At 43.3% G+C, this 19,356-nt stretch overlaps 1 long non-coding RNA gene across 1 annotated transcript; it reads right to left on the bottom strand.

Annotated features, from left to right (window-relative positions):
- Positions 1–3,607: 3,607 nt before the first annotated feature.
- Positions 3,608–19,231, bottom strand: LOC309611343. Its single transcript, XR_014234466.1, has 2 exons — positions 18,654–19,231; positions 3,608–18,298 (listed from the first exon to the last, which is right to left on the bottom strand). It is a non-coding gene; the product is annotated as an uncharacterized lncRNA (long non-coding RNA).
- Positions 19,232–19,356: the final 125 nt, after the last annotated feature.

Here is a 19,356-nt window from a genome sequence, read left to right as displayed (position 1 = left end):
GACTTAAATGTTTCAGCGAAAACATTTCCTGAGAAGTAACATTTCTTGAGAAGTTTCTGTAAGAAAAGAGCATTTATTTTGCTTCCGTGTAAGCTGGCGGGTTGCCCTGCTCTTCGAATTGTTCTAGCTGTGCTTTCCGTCCTCAAACCAGCGACTTGGGCTAAGAGACGCTTCCGATGGCGTGGGAACGCTCTGAGGACACCTCCCTCAACTGCAGCACGTGTCTGCGAGGTGTGGCGGCCCTTTGTTCGGGGGAGGCCCCGAGCCTGAGTCGGCAGGAGGACAGGGGCCCACGAGCAGGCTCCTGGCAGCCGGAGACTTTCCCACTGGGAGTCTGAGTGGGAGGAAAAGGCCTTGGACCATTAGGGCAGGTTTTATGGGACTTGAGAAAAAGAATGACATCCACTTAAAACATGTCACAGATTCCTTTCACGGGATGGATGGAATGTGGCCGGCCATACTACGCGGAGTGAAAAGGGCTGGGAGAGGGCACAGAGGACGTGGCCCCCACGCACGTCCAGCGAGCGCTCTGTGGGGCACGCAGCTTCTCCCAGGGGACCCTGCGGGTTGACACCCTGATGGGGCCTCTGTCCCCCCCTGTGCCTGAAACACCAGCTCCGAGTGCTGGTCCTAGCGTCTCGCTGTGATGCTGGAATTCCTCCTTCCCGTCTGAAGGAGAGAATCAAAACAAAGCCCCCACGTTTCGTGTCTTTGCCTCCGGAGGAGCGGGGCCTTCAGAGGAGCCCTGCGCCCCACGAGCCCTGCAGACGAGGTCCTCACCGCAGAGCAACCTCGGCGGAGCGCCCAACGACGCGCCGGTGTGTGCAAGTCCTTCCTGTAACGGCGAGCTCCTTCCCTGGGTTTAAAACTGTGGCAAGCTACGCGTACAATCTTCCATCTTGAGCATTTTAAGCGCACAGCCCAGTGGCATTTTAAGCACATTCACGCTGTTGTGCGGCCACCACCATCCACCCCCATAACTCTTTATCTCGCAAAACTGAAGCTCGGTCCCCGTGCCACACCAACTCCCCGCCCCCCCACCCTCTACTTTCTATGAATTTGACGACTCTGAGTCCCTCTTACGAGTGGATGGGACAGCACGCGCCGTGTTGTGACGGGTTCGTCTCCGTGAGCAGTCCTCCAGGCTCACCCGAGCTGCGGCCTGAGTCAGAGGCGCCTTCCTTTTCAGGGATGAATCATATTCCCCTGCGTCTGTCACCACATTTCCTTATCCGTCCGTCAGCAGACAGACACCTCTGCGGGTTGAGAATAGTGACACCGTGGACACAAAGCTCTCAATTCTTTTGCGGACACACCTAGCCGCCGTTGTATTTTAATGTGTGACTTCATCTTTCTCTGAGCTACTTTTACACAGGTTTGTAAAACGTAACTCGTCCAATTGAGATGTACCTGTAATTACTGATTTTGACATTGATAACCAATGTCATCTCCAGGTAAGTTTTCTGCTAATAAAAATCTGTGATGCGAAGGAGAGAGAGACGGGGACGGGACAGGGACAGGGAGAGGCGGCTTCGGAAGCCTCGCCAGCGCCCAGCCCGGCCCCGCCCGCCAGTCACGCAGGGCCTGCCCGTGAGCCTCGGGGCCGCCCGACCGGGCCGCCAGGGTTTTCACCAGCGACGACCGACGGCGACTACTGGACCCCCATCTAGGCTTCAGCGGGCGTCACCCAGGGAGCCTCCAAAGGCTGCGCGGCGTGACCCGGCGCCGTCTGCCATCCTCGCCCCGCGCCCCAGCCCTGCGGCCTCCTCGGCCCCGCCCCCTCGGGTCTCGACGCTTTACCCACTGGTCGTCGATGTGACAGGCATCGGCGAGGCCTCCAAGCCTCTCGCCCGCAGACCCCCTGCCCTCCCCGGCTCGCACCCTATTACAAGACGGGCGGCGCGTGCGTTCTCTGCGACCAGGGCACCCACGGGGGCGGTGACGGGGCACGGGTAGCAGTCACACCGGGCAGGGGCCACGGCCCGCGAGGTCCGTGCACGCGGCACGGGCTCCCGCCTCCCGGCTCCGCTCGGGACACGTCACCTTCTTGCCCCCGGCCCTCCGCGCCTCCAGCTCCCCTGGGGACCCGCACCTCACTCCCCGGCACGAGGACAGCGCTTCTCTCCGAAGCCCGGTCCTTTCTTCCCTTGTTGACCACGCTGGGCGTTGCCATTTTCACGTGGAGGTTACTGACTACAGAGATAGAGGTCCCTCTTGCACACGCCCTTCTGAAGGTAAATTGTACCCCAGTGTGGTGACAGGAAAGAATGCAAACCAGAGAGTCTCACTCCAACGTGTGTGTGACAACTGGCCCAGGGTCCCTACGGGCGGCTCCAGGGAGGGGACCCACCAGGGACAGGGCTCTGGGTTCTGCAGTGTTGGTAGATTTTGGTAGCTTGTTAATCCCTTCAGGCCAGGTACCGTGTTTATTATCTAATTTATCCATCCATTCATTTCCTCAGCAGACACTCCTTCATGCGTGCGTATCCCCCCAGCATTTCAAGCAGATGCTTTACTAGTCGGAGTGTCACCCCTTATGTAACATGATCACCCAATTCCACAATTTGTTCTCACAAAGGCAACAAGTTAGTACATGAATCCCTCCCTCAAACTTGCAACACTTTATGATGAGGAGGAACGCTGTACTGTCTCAGGTTCTTCATTCCAATTGTTTTCCCCACAAAAAAGCTGGCAGTTACCACGAGAGACGACTAATTTGTGTATTTGTGCAAGTGCATTGTCGTGCTGGGGTGAGAACAATCCTGAGAAAGTATAATCCAGTGAGAGAAAATCTGGAGTTAGAAGACCAAAATTCAAATGCCATTTCTCCAGTAACCAATTAAGTTGCTTAGCTGCTCTGGGTGTCAGTTTCCTCATCTAGAAAACAGGGATAATGAGGCCTCTTGCCTCACAAGGTTGTCACTCAGATGGAATCAAAAGGAGGTGAGCACACCTTGAGGACGGTCCCAGGTGGGGTGGGCTGGGTGAGAAGCCGAGGGGCTCACTGCGGGGAGGGGAGGCCAGAGTGGAAAGAGGCTGGGGAGCCCCGAGCCACTCGCCCACTAACGTTATTTCCAGATCCTGATTTCCAGCTCCAAAGGCGTTCGCTGAGCCCCGCTACCTGCTGCTTGCCCCCAGAGATCCTCCCCGGATCCTACCACGTGCCCGGTCCCGGACAGGGCTCCAGGCACACACAGCTGGGCCTCTAGTTCTACAAAGGGCCGGCTTCCCAACCGCGTTATCAGCGCAAGGAGGTTCCAAATGACTGAGGGCAGCTGTCCGCCTGCATGGCTGTCTGAGAGTACAAACTAAACCCAAGGGCTTCCGCTTCAGAGGACTGGGAGAGCCCGAGCGTAAGAGCTGGGATTATTCCCCGCTGATCGGCAGGTGGAGGACTCTCAGTCCATACGTGAGAGGATCGTTCGTTTCTGGAGATGAAACTTCCCATTCTCGCTGCGGTTAATTAAGGGGTTTTTACTGAACCTTCCCAGCACTGCCCCCAAAGCCCAGTGGCCTGAGCACCCACACAGCTTTCGCCGTATTCACACGTCACTTGTGATAGTTACTTAATAATTTTATTTAATTTTAAATGTAATCCTTTTTAAAAAAAAAAAAAAGTGTCCTTACCCTAAGTAAAACAAATAACATCATGGCTTTAATGTATCTGTTGTATTTTTTCTATTACACATTCAAACAAATACATAATAAATATATAATGAATAAATTAAAACACGTTTGTCCCTACGCTGCCTAAAAAGCCTCAGCGTCGCAATTTGGGGAAATTGCTTGAAAAAACAACGTTTGTCTTTAGAGACGCGCGAGGACCCTGAAATCCAGCACCGAAGTCCTGCCATCCCCACCGGAGCACAACTCTCAGGACGAGGCTTCGCAGAGAAATTCGCTGAAGGAACGTCTCCATCTAGTGGCCGTGACCTCTCATTACACCGAGAAGCGAGCTCCTGCAAACATTTTAGGCCCTGGGTTTCCTTTTGGGGGAAGTGACAAAAGTTCTTGAATTAGAGAGTGCTGATGGTTGCTTACCTTTTTGAATATACTAAAACCCACTGAATTGTACACTTTAAAGGGATGAATTACATGGTAGAAAGTATATGTCGATTTTCAAAAAAGAACAATTGTGAAAGGATTCAATATGAACAGAAAGAGAAAATACTGTCTCTGCCTTCTTATGGTGAAGTTAAATTATCTGGAGCATGGCGGCGAGGGCGTCTTTTTCTCTGCTTTGTCTTGGGGACATGAAGTTTACATCCGGGGGCCAGAAGTCTTAAATAGAAATCAATTTCTTCATTTGTTTGTTTGTAAACCACAGCTACAGTTCCTACTAAACACAGTTTTCCCAGGATTCCTTTGGCTGATATTCTAAAAAGTTGTTTCTTTTTAAGGCCATTTCACCCTAAAAAAAAAGTGCTTTCAAGCTGCAATTACACAGATCTGAAATGTGCAGCCTGTGCTTTGCTCTCGCTTCACAGTGGAGTTGGTGGGTGTGGTTAGATTATGATGTTTTATTCTAAGGGGAGGCTGAGAAACATCTGCTCCTTGATGGAAACCATGTGCTATTACAAGACGCTACGTCAGGCAGTTTAACACGATATATTCCTTACAATTACACTTACTAAACAGAACCCCATTACAGAATTCCCACTAATGTTCTCATCACACACCAACTCAAGAATCTTCCCCTGTAACTCATAGGGGATTGATCAGTGCAATTATTTTGTAAAGGTCTTTGTCAGTGGATTCAAAATAACCAGAAACAGTAATTATTATTATTTAGGATTCAAGTGTTAATTTTCCAGCTGAGATGCAGCCTCAGCCTCATGCAGCTACAGGTGTGGATAAAGTGGAAAACAAATGCTTCTGTGCACAGCACATTTTCTGGGAGGGAGAGCACTCAGAGTGGCCTCCCATCCTGCCGGGAGCGAGCTCCCACTGCAGTGCGTGGAAACGTGGCCCCGAGACCTCCAGAGAAGCCAACGTGACCTTAGTTCTGCTACGGGCACAGCTCACGTCTTCATGCCCTAAGCTGGTCTCCCTCATCTGGACGCTTAGGAGAAGGTGCCCTCGTGCGTGGGGTCAGAGAAGCTCCAGCCCCGATCCGCCCCCCAGGAGGGCTTTACTGCCCCCCTGCTGCAGAAGCAGGGCAGCCCCTCCAACCTCGGTGCCTCAGCCAGAGCCATGGGGGCCTGAGCAGGGCCGGAGGAGAAGCCCGAGCAGCGTCTGGGGACAGCTCTGACGGCCACACAGCTTCACCTCTCCCCTGCCCAGACCTGCTCCCGCTACGGTGCCCTCACATCACACACCTCGAAGCCCATCTCCACGTCAGCCACAGCCCTTCGCAACAGAGACTTCCTCAGCCCCAAAGGTCAGTAATTCTCAAGTTGAGAGACCCTGAGCTAGACTGGCCCAGGAAAAAGGGAGGAGACACAATGAGCAAAACAGGCAGTGAAAGAGGGGCTATCACGACCAGCCATACTGACAAGGATTATAAGGAAATATTCAGAACTGTATACCAATGAAGAGGAAATGGACAAATTCCAAGAAAGACACAAATGATCAAAGCTGACTCAAGAAGAAATAGAAAATTGGAATGGACCTGTAACAAGAAAAGAAATTCAATTGGTGATTTTAAATCTTCCCACAGAGAAAAGCTCAGTCCCAGATGGTTTCAACGGTGAATTCCATCAAATATTTAGAGAAAAGCTCTTTCAGAAAAAAAGAGGAGGTAACACTTCCCAACTCATTCTATGAGGCCACTACCACCCTGATGCCAAAGCCAGACAAAACGTTACAAGAAAACTTCACACCAATCTCTCTCACGAACCCTTAAAAACCCTTAGCAAAATCTTAGCCGCATATAAAAAGGATTATAAACCACGACCAATTGGAATTCATCCCAGGAATGCAGGTTGGATGAACATCTGAAAACCGATCAATCAATAGGTGTGGAAAAATCTCATTGACAAAATCCAACACCTATCCATAATGAAACAAACAGACAAAAAAACCTCTCAATAAACAAGGAAAGAATATCCTTAACCTGATAATGGGCATGTAAACAAACCTACACATCATAGTCAGTGATGTGCTTTCCCTTCCTAAGATTGCGAACAAGGCAAGGATATCTGTTCTGGCCACTCCCACTCAACGCTGTGCTGGAGGTCGTAGAGAGCAATACTTGCTCCGCCAAAACAGAAGGAAGAGAATGAGAGGATGGAAAATAAATTGAAGCATGAAGATTGAAAAGAAGTAATAAAACTGTCTATTTACAGGTGACCTGATCCTGTATAAAGAAAATTCAAATATACCAAAATAATCTCACTAGAACTAATAAATGAGCTTATCAGGATTGCAGGATACAAGCCCACTGTGCAAAAATCAATTCTATTTTCATATACAGTTGACCCTTGAACAACACAGGTTTGAGCTGTGAAGGTCCACTTACGTGCTGATTTTTTTAAATAAATTCACATATTACTGTAAATGTATTTTCTCTTCCTTATGATTTTTTAATAAAATTTTCTTTTCGCTAGCTTACATTTTATAAGAATACCACGTATAAATATATATAACATACAAAACATGTGTTAATTGACCGTTCATGCTATCGCTAAGGCTTCCAGTCAACATTAGGGTATCGGTAGCTAAGTTCTGAGGAAGTGAAAAGCTATACACAAGTGTGACTGCACGGGGGGTTGGTGCCCCTAACCCTCGTGTTGTTCAAAGGTCAACTGTACCATCATCAAACAACCTGAAATGAAATTAAGAAAATAATTCCATTTACGATAGCATCAAAAAGAATAAAATACCTAGTATTAAATGCGAAAAAAGAAGTGCAAGATTAATTCACTGAGAACTATAAAACATCACTGAGAAAAATTATAGAAAACTTACATGGAGGGACATCCCATGCTCATAGATTGAAAGATTCAATATTATTTATATGTCAATTCCCTACAAGTTGTAGAGATTCAATGCAGTCATTATCAAAATCCCAGCATATCTTTGTAGAAATTGACAAACTGATCCTATTAATTATATAGACATGAAAAGGACCTAGAATAGCCAAAACAATTTTGACAAAGAACAAAGTTGGAGAACTTACACTATTGGATTTCAAACTTACTATAAAGCTATAGGAATCAAGATCATCTGGTGTTAGCATAAGGACAGACATAAAGATCAATGGAACAGAACTTGAAATTCTAGGATGTTCATGGTCTGTATCGTAAAATTTAACACAAAATAACATTTTAAAGAGTCACTGGAGAGAGATTTCTTCCTGTTAAGGACTCTCTCAACCCCATAGTATATTTTCATGTCTGTCTTGTGCTGGATTCAGAGGATGGAGTGACAGGCGAGGACTCCAACCCACTCTCTGATGTGAATTACACTAAGACGGTCATCTTGGGACCTGCTTTTTATAAACTCTCTCTCCAGCGGCTGTAATGGAAACTTGGCAGTCATAAGATGAGAAGCATATTAGGAGGTAATGTGTACGTAAATTAAAAGCGGAATTTATGCAGGAAGATTATTTCCCCTAACAGAACATTTTACTTTTTATTATGAAAGTTTTCAAACATGCAAAAATACTGTTTCTCTTATCCTTCTCCAGCAATTATCAGTACAGAACCTATCTTGTTCCATCATGTGTACCATTCACTAAACCTGATTATTTAGAAATAAATCCCAGGTATCCTATTATTTCATCTGTAAAATATTTCAGCACACATCTTTAAATGATAAAGATTCTTCTTAAACCCATAGTCAAATAAAGAAAGCATCAATAACCTCTTATAGGAATTTTAAAAATAAACAGAAGAAATCCTCCGTAAGCTGCACGGACTGTCTACATTCAGCCTATAAAGGCTAGCATTCTCTTTTAACAGCCTTTTTACACCCATCTGATGATGTAAAATCAAATGAGTCTCATGCTCATTTTCCCAAAAAATATATTTTGCAGCAGCAAAGCAAACATTATAATATGCAGTGGTCAGGAGCCTGCTGTCCTGCTGTTCCAGAGGGAATATGTGAGACAAAATGAACACGGCAGAGCCCGTTAACTCATTCCCTCTCATGTAATGCACTGGGCCCATCTCAGACCTAGAAAAGCTGACCCTCAGTCCAGGAGAAGGGCTGACTATCAAGTTCTGAACCAGATACATTTTCAAATGAAAACTTGTGGCTTGGAGTTGTGAATCAGATTCACGCTAAACTATGTTTTCTTAACACCCAACTTGAAATAATAATTTAAAAAATTAAACCCGAGCCATATGGGAAGGCTCCAGTCGTAAAATGCTTCCATTCCATCTCTACCCCACTGTAACTGACAGTATACCTGGTGAGGATGCTGAGAAAACCAAAGCCTTCGAACTCTGTGCACTGTCACTAGAGTCATAATCTCATGGGCTATTCCAGTAGAACCAAGCAGAGGTCACAGCATTTCCCTTTACTGGGAAGTAAAGCAATAAAGAGAACAGGGGGGATCCGTCTACTTCTTCTCTCATGACCACCTAGCTGCTCCGAAGGGCTGGGAGACGCTCCTGAAAAAGTCACGGTTCGTATGAGAAGCAGCCTGGGAGGTCTCGCCAGGCACGTGGGTGGGTTCTGATGTACACCCTCTATTCTGGTATTTTTCTGGGATTGTTTAAAGGGACTGTTTCTGACTCATGGTGAGAAATCAGCCCGCACAGCACACCAGCTGCTGTCCTGGTAACAGGGCCACGGACGTCCTCACCCCTAGTGACTGCCTCCTCCTGAGCGCGAGAACCATTTCAGGTTCCCGGCTGCCTTCTCCTTTCCAAAATGCACACCATGCGTGCTACTGCCCCCTTTGTAAAAAAAAATGGTAGAATGTTCCTTGTACCCGGAATAACTTTGTTTTCATTATTTGTCTGTCCTCAAAGAGCCATTTTACTGGAAGTAAAATGCCGTGTAGCCAAGCCTATGGGAGTGGTAAAAAGAGTCAGTAAATCGTTGCTATGCTAGAATAGTCCCAGTACTTACACGCTTTATGGATTTAATTGGTCTGTGTATTGTGTTGCACAGTACAATTATTCTAATGTATCATGTAATAACATCCTATATGCAGATGTATTGGTGGTTTGTAAATACCTTATCTGATGGAGATTTCTCCTCCAAATGACTTAAAATTCTTAAGTCACAATTATCTTTTTCCCAGACATGTCAACAGTGCTCTTCCACTAACAGGAAATTTCTCTATTTCCACCTTTTTCCTCCGCCCCACTCACCAAAACAAAAGGGACAGTAAGCACATGACTCCTCTGAGACCAGTACCTTGAAATACAGACCAAAAAAGGGAGAAAACCAGGTGGGGAAAAAGAGGGGAAAAAACCAGGAGGGGAAGGGGATGCGGAGAAAGGGAATGTCTTCTCCTTTGGTCATTTGATCCAGTTTAAAACAAACAGAGAAGAAAAATCAAAGAGAAGAATTCCCACTTTGGGTGGTATGGCAGTGTAGAAACTCTGCAGGGCCCCTCACACTACAAAACAATTAGATTTTTGCCTAGGACTTAATTTTCCATGTCAGTATTGGGCTTGAAGGAAGTAAGGGACATCCTGAAGTCTCTCAAGCCAAGGAAATCCTAATGAGGGATCCAGGGAGGGAACTCCAATAAGAAAATACAAGAAGCAGGGTTGCCCTCAGAGAACTTGCCAGTATCAGAACGACCTAAGGTTGCAGAGGTGGGGAGGGTAAGCCTTGGGCTCCTGGCACAGCAGGAGAGGTGAACTCTAGACTCCTACCCTGGAAGAAGCCAAAGTGTCCCCATCTTGGGCCCTCTGGCTCTCGCCATAGCAAATGTCACAAGGATCTCCACAGATTATCGACCAAATATGAGCTCACAACAGCACCAACCATAAAAGGAAACACACTTCTATAAATAAGAATGGGTAGGAACAACTACAAATACAAAACAGACTCAGACCCACAAAGACATCAATTATTCAAATGATCAGAATCAGAATCTGCCAAACTAGGTGTGAACCTATAAAAGAAAAAAGAAAATTACAAAAATTATAACTAAGCATTGTAAAAATAGGCTATAAATGAACAGGCATATTTGAAAAATATCCAAACAGAACATTCATAAATGCAAAAAATAATTTTTGAGGCAAAGTTTCAAAGATGAGTTAGACAGCAGATTACACACAGATGAAGTGAGATTAATAAACTGCAGCCAATGTTTGATGAAATTGCCCAGAATGCTGGACAGAGAAATAAGAGGAAAAACTTTTAAAAGATTGACAGATGATTATAAAATAAGAAATTTCAACAAATATCTACTCAGAGTTCCAAAGAGACTAAAGAGAAATATTTAAAGAGATAATGCTTGAGAATTTTCAAGAATTAATGAAATCCATGAATTCACAATATATTTCAAACAGTAAAAACAAAAAGAAACCTACCATTAGACACACTGAAACAAAATTACAGAACCCCAAAGACAAGAAGACCTATCACCTACGAAGCCACAACCAGATTAACAGACTTTCAACAATAAAAAATGGAAACCAGAATTTAATAAAATGTCTTCTAATGAAAAGAGCCACTGTCACTCTATAGCTCTATGTCTACCAAAATTACCTTCCCACAACGAGAGCAAAATACAACATTCTCAGATAAACAGAAACTGAGAGTTTAATTCCAACAGAACTTTACTAAAGGAATTCTAAAGAATATACTCCAAGGTGAGCCCTAATCCCAGAGGTAAGATGTGATTTATTTACAATACAACATAGTATATACAAATGTGTATGACATGTACATGTCATATGTAGATTCTATATTATACAAATATTTTAGGTATCCATCATTTTAGTAGAACCTGTTTATTTTCATTGGAATGTATCTCTTTCGTAATAAATTGTTACCAAAAAAAAAAGGATATGAAATGTTAGGAAAAAAATCATGAGAAATAAATTGGTAAATATGTTAAAGCAAAACTAACATTGTCTAGAAAATAATGTCTAATTTGGGAACTGTAAAAAGGCAGAACTGAAATATTAGACAATTATAGTGTGTAAGTCTGGAGAAGAACAGAGGTATAGTGTTTTAAGATCTATATATTGTTTGGAAGGAAACTGGAATATTCACTTTAAATTTATTAAGTTAGGAATACAAGGTTCTTTTGGCTTCCTGGACCCAATTCCAATGTGTGTGTGTGTGTGTGTATGTGTGTGTGTGTGTGTGTGTGTGTGTGTGTGTGTGTGTGTGTGTGTGTGTGTGTGTAGGCTTCCCCACACCAACAAGAAATTCTCAGATGCCAGCAGGATGTCCAAGAATTCGAATCAATCCTGATACTGTCTCCCTGGAGACAGAATCAGATTCTACAGGTTAAGGTTCAGTCCCACAACACAGCCCTCCACTTCAGACTCCAGTCAAAAGCCCAGGTTTCATGCTCCTAACCCACCAGTTACAAATTCGAGATCCCAATGACCCCCTCCAACTCAGGATGCCAATCACAAGTCCAGTTGTTACTTGTACTTCTGATCAACTGGCTATGAATCAGAGGTCCCCACAAGCCCCTCCTCAGGTTGGATTAATTTGCTAGAACAGCTCACAGCACTCAGGAAAACCCATTTTCTCACTGGATTACCAGTTTATTACAGAAGGATATGGAGAAAGGATACAGATGAACATCCAGATGGGAGAGATACACAGGGCAAGGTGTATGGGAGGGGCGTGAAGCTTCCATGCTCCCTCCAGGTGCACGACTCTGCCAGGTCTCCACATGTTCACCAACTTGGAATCTCCCCAAATTCTGTCCTTTTGGGTTTTTACGGAAGCTTCGTTACTAAGGCACAATTGATTAACTCATTGGCCATTGGCAATTGATTCAACCTCCAGCCCATCTCTCCTCCCTGGAGTTCAGGGTGGAGGTGGGGATGGGGTGAAAATTCTAACCCTCTAATCATATGGTTGGTTCTCCTGGCAACCAGCCCCTACCCTTAGGTGGGGCCCTACTGAAAGTGTTTTCAGGAACTGAGGACAAGAGACCAGATATTATTCCATTGTTCTTATCACTCAGGAAATTCCAAGGGTCTGGGGAGATGTGATCCAGGCACTGTGGATGAAGACCAAATATATATTTCTCCTATAAATCACAATACGCAAAGGTAAAACTTCAATGGTGATCGCCAAATGAAAAAAAAAATGTAGTAAGAAAAAAAATATAAGAAAATAAACAGAAAACCAGATCTCAATATATCCCCAAAGGGAAAAAAGATGATAAGGGAGAAAAGATATCCAAAGAAAAATTGGAAGGTTAAATATAAATGTACTGGACCTGGACTTTCCAACTAAAAGATGGAGATTGTCAGAATGAATTATAAAAGTCTAGCTAGATGCCATTTATAAGAAAATACCTAAACTTAAGGTGTAAAAAGTCTAAAAGTAAAAGTGAAGTATATACCAGGCAAGCATTTATTAAAAAAAAGTTAAGACAGTCATATTACTTCAAGCAAAAAACATTTTAATAGATAAGCATTATTCAGGATACAGAGGGCTCTACATAACAAAAAGTTTCAATTCCTCAAGGATATAAAAATTTTTAACATGTATGCCTTAATAGCAACCTCTGCCCCCAACCCGTTTGTGTATGTATGCATACAATTGTGTGTGTGTGTGTACACACAAAAAAATTAATAAAACTACAGAGAGAATTTGGTAAATCCACTATCATAGTGAGAGATTTCAACATATGTTTCTCAATCATTGCTTGGTCAATCAGGAAAAAAACATGGGAAATTTTAATAACACATTCAACAAACAACTTATTGAGTAGATATAGACTCCTGATTCAAATAAGGAAAGATGACACATTCTTTTGAAGTACATATTAATCATATACCGGAATTATGTTAACTGCATTAAATTTCAAAGAATTAGTATCATTCAGATTATGTTATCTAACCATAATGCAATTAACTTAGAAGTCAACAATAAAAAGATGGAGAAAAATTCCCATGCTTTGGACATTTTCAAATATACTTCTAAATAACCCATCCGTCAAATAAAAAGATCATAATGGATATAAATGAATAATTGAATGACTGGTAATGAAAAAGTACATATCCAGACTAGTGAGATGAAGCAAGAGTGATACACAATAGCACACAAATGGCATTGAAGTTTTACTTAAAAAGAAGACAGGCTAAAATTAATGCTTTAAACATCCAATTTAAGATGCTAGAAATAAGAATGAATCCAAATAAATTGACAAAATTCCTAGAAAATGCAATTTCCGAAATGACTCAAGATGAAATAGAAGGTGTGAATAGACCTATAACTAGGATAGAGATTGAATCATCAGGGTAAAATCTTCCCACAAGGAAATAGCAAGACCAAAAGGTTATAAAGGCTAGTTACACCAAACTTTCAAGAAACAGATCATTCCACACTTACAAAAAATCTTTCAGAAATAGAACTAGAAACAGAAAAGAAAAGCTCCCCAACTCATCTCATGACACCTACTGGCCTTGATATCAAGTTAAATAAGGATAATATAGAAGAGGAAACATATGGACTATTCTCACTCATAAACATGGATGTAAAAATATTAAGTAAAATATTAGCTAACTAAATCTAATGACTGAATTGGGTTTATTCCAGGAATGCATAATTTTAGTTACATAAACAGAATTCATATATCTGTATGTGTGCATATGTGTATATGTACATGTATGCATATATATGCATATATATTATAATTTTAACAAAAGAGAAAGCCATATGATCACCTCAAAAGATGCAGAAAACATTTGATAATATTTTAAAATAGTCATAAGAATCTTTTAAGAGACTATGAATAGACTGAAGTTTCTTTTACCTGATCATGAATATACAAAAAACGCTCATCACACATCTTTCCTAATGGGGAAATGTTGGAAACATTCCCCTTAAAATGTGGAATAAAACAAGGATACCACAATAACTGATCCTGTTCATCACTGCAGTATAGGGATAAACTAGCACATTAAGACAAGAAAAGAAATAAAGCTATAAAACTTGGAAAGGAAGTAATAAAACAATTATTTGGAAATGATATGAACTCCTACATTGAAAACTCTGAAGAATCTACTGATATACTATTTAAAATAAAAGAACCTATTAAGGTAAATGGGTATATGATCAGTTTGCAAATATCTACTGCATTTTTATGTACCACCAACAGTCAATTAAAAAATGTCAATTTTTTACAAGTATCATGTATCAACAAAAGTATCAACAACAAAAAATAAAGTAAGTAGGAACAAATCTAACCAAAAATGTGCAAGTCCTATATGCAGAAAATTATAAAACCTTATTGGAAGATTTTAAAGGGGGCCTAAATAACTGGAGTGATATACTGTTTGTGGATGGGAAGATTCAAATCACAAAGATGTCACTTCTCCCCAAACTGAATTATAGATTTCATATAGTTCTGAACAAAACTCTTAACAGGTTTTATCAATAAACTTGACACATTAATTCAAAAATTTATGAAACAAAGGCCAAGAATAGCCACAAAACTTCTAAAGAAACTTCTAAATAAGTAAACTACTGTGGGGCAGTTGCCCTCCCAAATGTCATGCCTTATTATGAAGCTACAGCAATTAAGACGATACAAGAACAACCCAGAATAGAAAGTCCAAAATAAGCTCATACCTTCATAGAGACTTACTCTGTATCAGAGACGGCACCACAGCTCAGTGAGAACAAGGTAAGCTTTTCAGTATATAGTGCTGGGATAATGGGTTACCCATATGGGAAAGAAATCAGACCCCTGCCTTACAACATATACAAAACTTCCATTTCTTATTATTGAAAGACTTAGCTGTGAAAGGCAAACTTTTACAAATTTTAGGAGTAAAAAAGGACGCTATCTTTATAACCTCAGGTTAGGGAATGCATTCTTAAAATTAAGGACTTCTGTTCTCAAAAGATCATGAAAAAGACAAGCCAAGAATTGGTAAATGATATGAGTAACATATAAACAGTAAAGGATCTGTATTCAGAAACCATAAGGAACTACCACCACTCAACAAGAAAAAGACAAACAACCCAATAGAAAGGTGAGCAACAAACTTGAATAGACATTTTGCAGAAAACAAAAAAGGTAAATTTTAAAAAATAGGAAGATACTAAGCCAAAAGGCTATCAGAAGAGTGCAAATTAAAATCACAACTTAATTTTAACACAGATTTTCATTTAGATCGGCAAAGATAAAGAAGTCTGATAATACCAAGTTGTTGAGAATGTGGTGAAAATATAAACTGAGACAACCATTTTTGCATTATCTCATAAATCTGAACATTTGCATATCCTAATTCAGCAGTTCCACACTTACACACATATCCTCAGATTTTAACTCGTTACACCAAGAAACACGCAGAAGTATGTTCACTGTAGCAATTTTCAGAATATCAAAAAGTGAAAACAATCCAAATGTCCATTCACAAGATGACAGATAAATACATCCTGGTATATTCACACAATGAGCTATTATACAGAAGTCTCAATATCTAAACTATACCCATATAAAATAATATGAATAAAATTCGGATTCATAGTGATGAATGAAAAAGCCATTCAGATTTTAGAACATGATGCATTTTTATAAACCTCAAAGAAAAGTTTGACTAAACAGTATCTTTGTGCATACATATATACAAATGCAGCAAAACACCATACAAAAGGAGAAAGACAAACACGAAGCTGAGGATGGCAGATACCTCTGGTGGGGAATCAAGGGGATAAGATGGGATGGTAAGGAGTGCATAGGTAGCTGTAACAATATTGGTCATGTTCTAGATTTTAGATTGGCGGATACGTTCATTTTAGGGTTACACAGTCTTTGGTATGTACATAATTTACATAATTTTTAAATGGGGGGAGAGAAGAACAAAGGGAGAGAGAGAGAGATCCAACTAAAGACCATGATAGGTCTACCTCAGAGATATTACGGGTTTGGTTCCAGACCATTGCAGTAAAGTGAATGTTGCAAGCCTCACAAATTTTTGGTTTCCCAATGCAAATAAAAGTTATGTTTATATTATACTGTAGTCCATTAAGTGTGCAATAGCATTATGTCTAAAAATAAGTGTACATACCTTGACTTAAAAATACTTTATTGTTAAAAAATTGCTAACCATCCTCTGAGCCTTCAATGAGTCGTAATCTTTTTGCTGGTGCAGGGTCTTGCCTGGATGTTGATGGCTGCTGACTGATCAGGTCAGTGGCTGCTGAAGGCTGGGGTTGGTGTGGCAATTTCTTAAAATACGACAGCAGTGAAGTTTGCCACATCAATTGACTCTTCCTTTCATGAACGATTTCTCTGTAGCACGCAATGCTGTTTGAAAGCATTTTACCCACAGTAGAACTTCGTTCAAAATTGGAGTCAATCCTCTCAAATCCTGCCGCTGCTTTATCAACTAAGTTTATGTAATATTCTAAGTCCTTTGTTGTCATTTCAACAATCTTCATAGCATCTTCACCAGTAGATTCTGTCGCAAGAAACCATTTTCTTTGCTCATCCATAAGAAGCAACTCCTCATCTGTTAAAGTTTTATCATGAGATTGCAGCAATTCAGTCACATCTTCAGGCTCCACTTCTAATTCTAGTTCTCTTGCTATTTCCACCACATCTGCAGTTACTTCCTCCACTGAAGTCTTGAGTCCCTCAAAGTCATCTATGAGGGCTGGTATCAACTTCTTCCAAACTCCTGTTAATGTTGATGTTTGGACCTCTTCCCATGAATCACGAATGTTCTTAATGGCATCTAGAATAGTGAATCCTTTCCAGAAGGTTTTCAATTTACTTTGCCCAGATCCATCAGAAGAATCACTATCTATGGCAGCTATAGCCTTACGAAATGTGTTTCTTAAATAATACGACTTGAAAGTTGAAATTACTCCTTGATCCATGGGCTGCAGAATGGACGTTGTGTTAGAAGGCATGAAAACAACATTAATCTCACTGTACATCTCCATGAGAGCTCTTGGGTGACCAGGTGCATTGTCAATAAGCAGTAGTATTTTGAAAGGAATCTTTTTTTCTGAGCAGTAGGTCTCAACAGTGGGCTTAAAATATTCAGTAAACCATGTTGTAAACAGGTGTGCTGTCATCCAGGCTTTGTGGTTCCATTTATAGAGCACAGGCAGAGAAGATTTAGCATAATTTTTAAGGGCTCTAGGATTTTCAGAGTGGTAAATGAGCATTGGCTTCAACTTCAAGTCACCAGCTGCATTAGCTCCTAACAAGAGAGTCAGCCTGTCCTTTGAAGCTTTGAAGCCAAGCATTGACTTCTCCTCTCTAGCTATGAAAGTCCTAGATGGCATCTTCTTCCAATATAAGGCTGTTTCATCAACATTGAAAATCTGTTGTGTAGTGTAGCCGCCTTCCTTAATTATCTTAGCTAGATCTGGATAACCTGCTGCAGCTTCTACATCAGCACCTGCTGCTTCACCTTGCACTTTTACATTATGGAGATGGCTTCTTTCCTTAAACCTCATGAACCAACCCCTGCTAGCTTCAAACTTCTCTTCTGCAGCTTCCGCACCTCTCTCAGCCTTCATAGAGTTGAAGAGCGTCAGGGCTTTGCTCCGGATTAGGCTTTGGCTTAAGGGGATGCTGTGGCTGGTCTGATCTTCTATCCAGACCACTAAGACTTTCTCCATATCAGCAATGAGGCTGTTTCGCTTCCTGATCATTCGTGTGTTCACTGGAGTAGCGCTGCTAACTTCCTTCAGGAACTTGTCCTTTGCGTTCACAACTTGGCTAACTGTTTGGCGCAAGAGGCCTAGCCTTCGGCCTATCTCAGCTTTCGACAGGCCCTCCTCACTAAGCTTAATCATTTCTAACTTTTGATTTAAAGTGAGAGACGTGCGACTCTTCCTTTCACTTGAACACGTAGAGGCCATCGTAGGGTTAATAATTTGCCTATTTTCAATATTGTTGCGTCTTAGGGGATAGGGAGGCCCGAGGAGAGGTACTGAGACACGGAACGCACGTCGGTGGAGCAACCAGAACGCACACAACATTTATCAGTTAAGTTCCCTGCCTTACCTGGGCGCGGCTGTCAGCGCCCCAACACTACAACAGCAACACCAAAGGCCATCAATCACAGATCAGCGTAACCAGTAACGACGGAAAGGTTTGCGAGAATTACCACAGTGTGACACTCAGACAGGAAGTGAGCAAAGGCTGCTGCAAAAATTGGTGCCGACAGACTTGCTCCATGCAGGGTTGCCACAGACCTTCAATTGGTAAAAAACGCAGTATCTGTGAAGCGGAAGAAAGCAAAGTGCTGCAAAATTATGCACGTACTACTGCTGTCTGCCTTCCTTAAATTACGTCAGCTTTTGTTTCATGCACCTGGGGGCTCTGCCGTTGGGACAGGTGCTTATGTTCAAACCCCACCAGAGAAAGTGCAGCTCTTCAGAAATCCTATCAAGAAAGACCTTGAAGGCCCCCGCCGACGACCACTCCCCCTCCTCCCGGACGGGCTCGGCTTGTCTCCACAGTGGCTCCCGGTCCCTGCGCACAGTGCACCTGGCCTCCCCAGGCGGGCACGACGGCGAGGCGGCTCCGACAGTGCGGGAAGGGACAGACCCCGACAAGACGCCAAAACACGCACCCCAGGGGGACGAGTGGAACCCAGAGCCGACCAAGCTCCAACCCCAGACTGCGCACAGCATGCTGGGACCGCAGTCCACGACTCCCGCGAGGCACGTCGGGATTCCAAACGCCTGACTGGGATTCATGGGACAGCGGCGCGCTGCACGCTGGGCCTCGTAGTCCCACGACGGACGACCGGCCTCAGCACGTGATGGGAGGAGTTGTGGGACGTCAGCCCCTGTTGCATGCCGGGACCAAAAGCGCCTGATGGGGTTTCTGGGACTCTGGCCTCGCAGTCCTAAGACACCAGCCAGCCCTCAGCGCATGGAGGGCTGTGGGAACAGAGTGTTGCATGCCGGGACTTGTAGTTCTCATAACGCCGGACCTCAGCCGGTGACGGGGGCTGCAGGACAGAGACCCTCGTTGCACGCCGGGATTCACGGCGCCTTACGGGGATTCGTGATACAGAGAGGCGCGTTGCACGCCGGGACTCAGAGTCCCACGAAGTCCAGCCTCAGCGCCTGACGGGGCTTCTGGGTCGGCAGCCCCGCGTTGCATGCCGACCCGCAGCCCCAGATGCCGGCGCTTATGGGGTGGATGGGGCGAAGGAACACTGTTCCCACCGGGCCCAGTCGCAGAAGCGTGGTCCTAGGACGCGGCCAGTTCCCATGGCCGGCGGAGGACCTCTCGGGCCCCGCATGGGCGTGTTTACACCCAGGCCC

The sequence above is a fragment of the Balaenoptera borealis genome, assembly GCF_965194805.1.
Source record: "Balaenoptera borealis genome assembly, chromosome: 14".
Taxonomy (NCBI): Eukaryota; Metazoa; Chordata; class Mammalia; order Artiodactyla; family Balaenopteridae; genus Balaenoptera; species Balaenoptera borealis.
The sequence above is the reverse complement of the archived record's forward strand: the minus strand, read 5'-3'. Positions and strand labels throughout refer to the sequence as shown.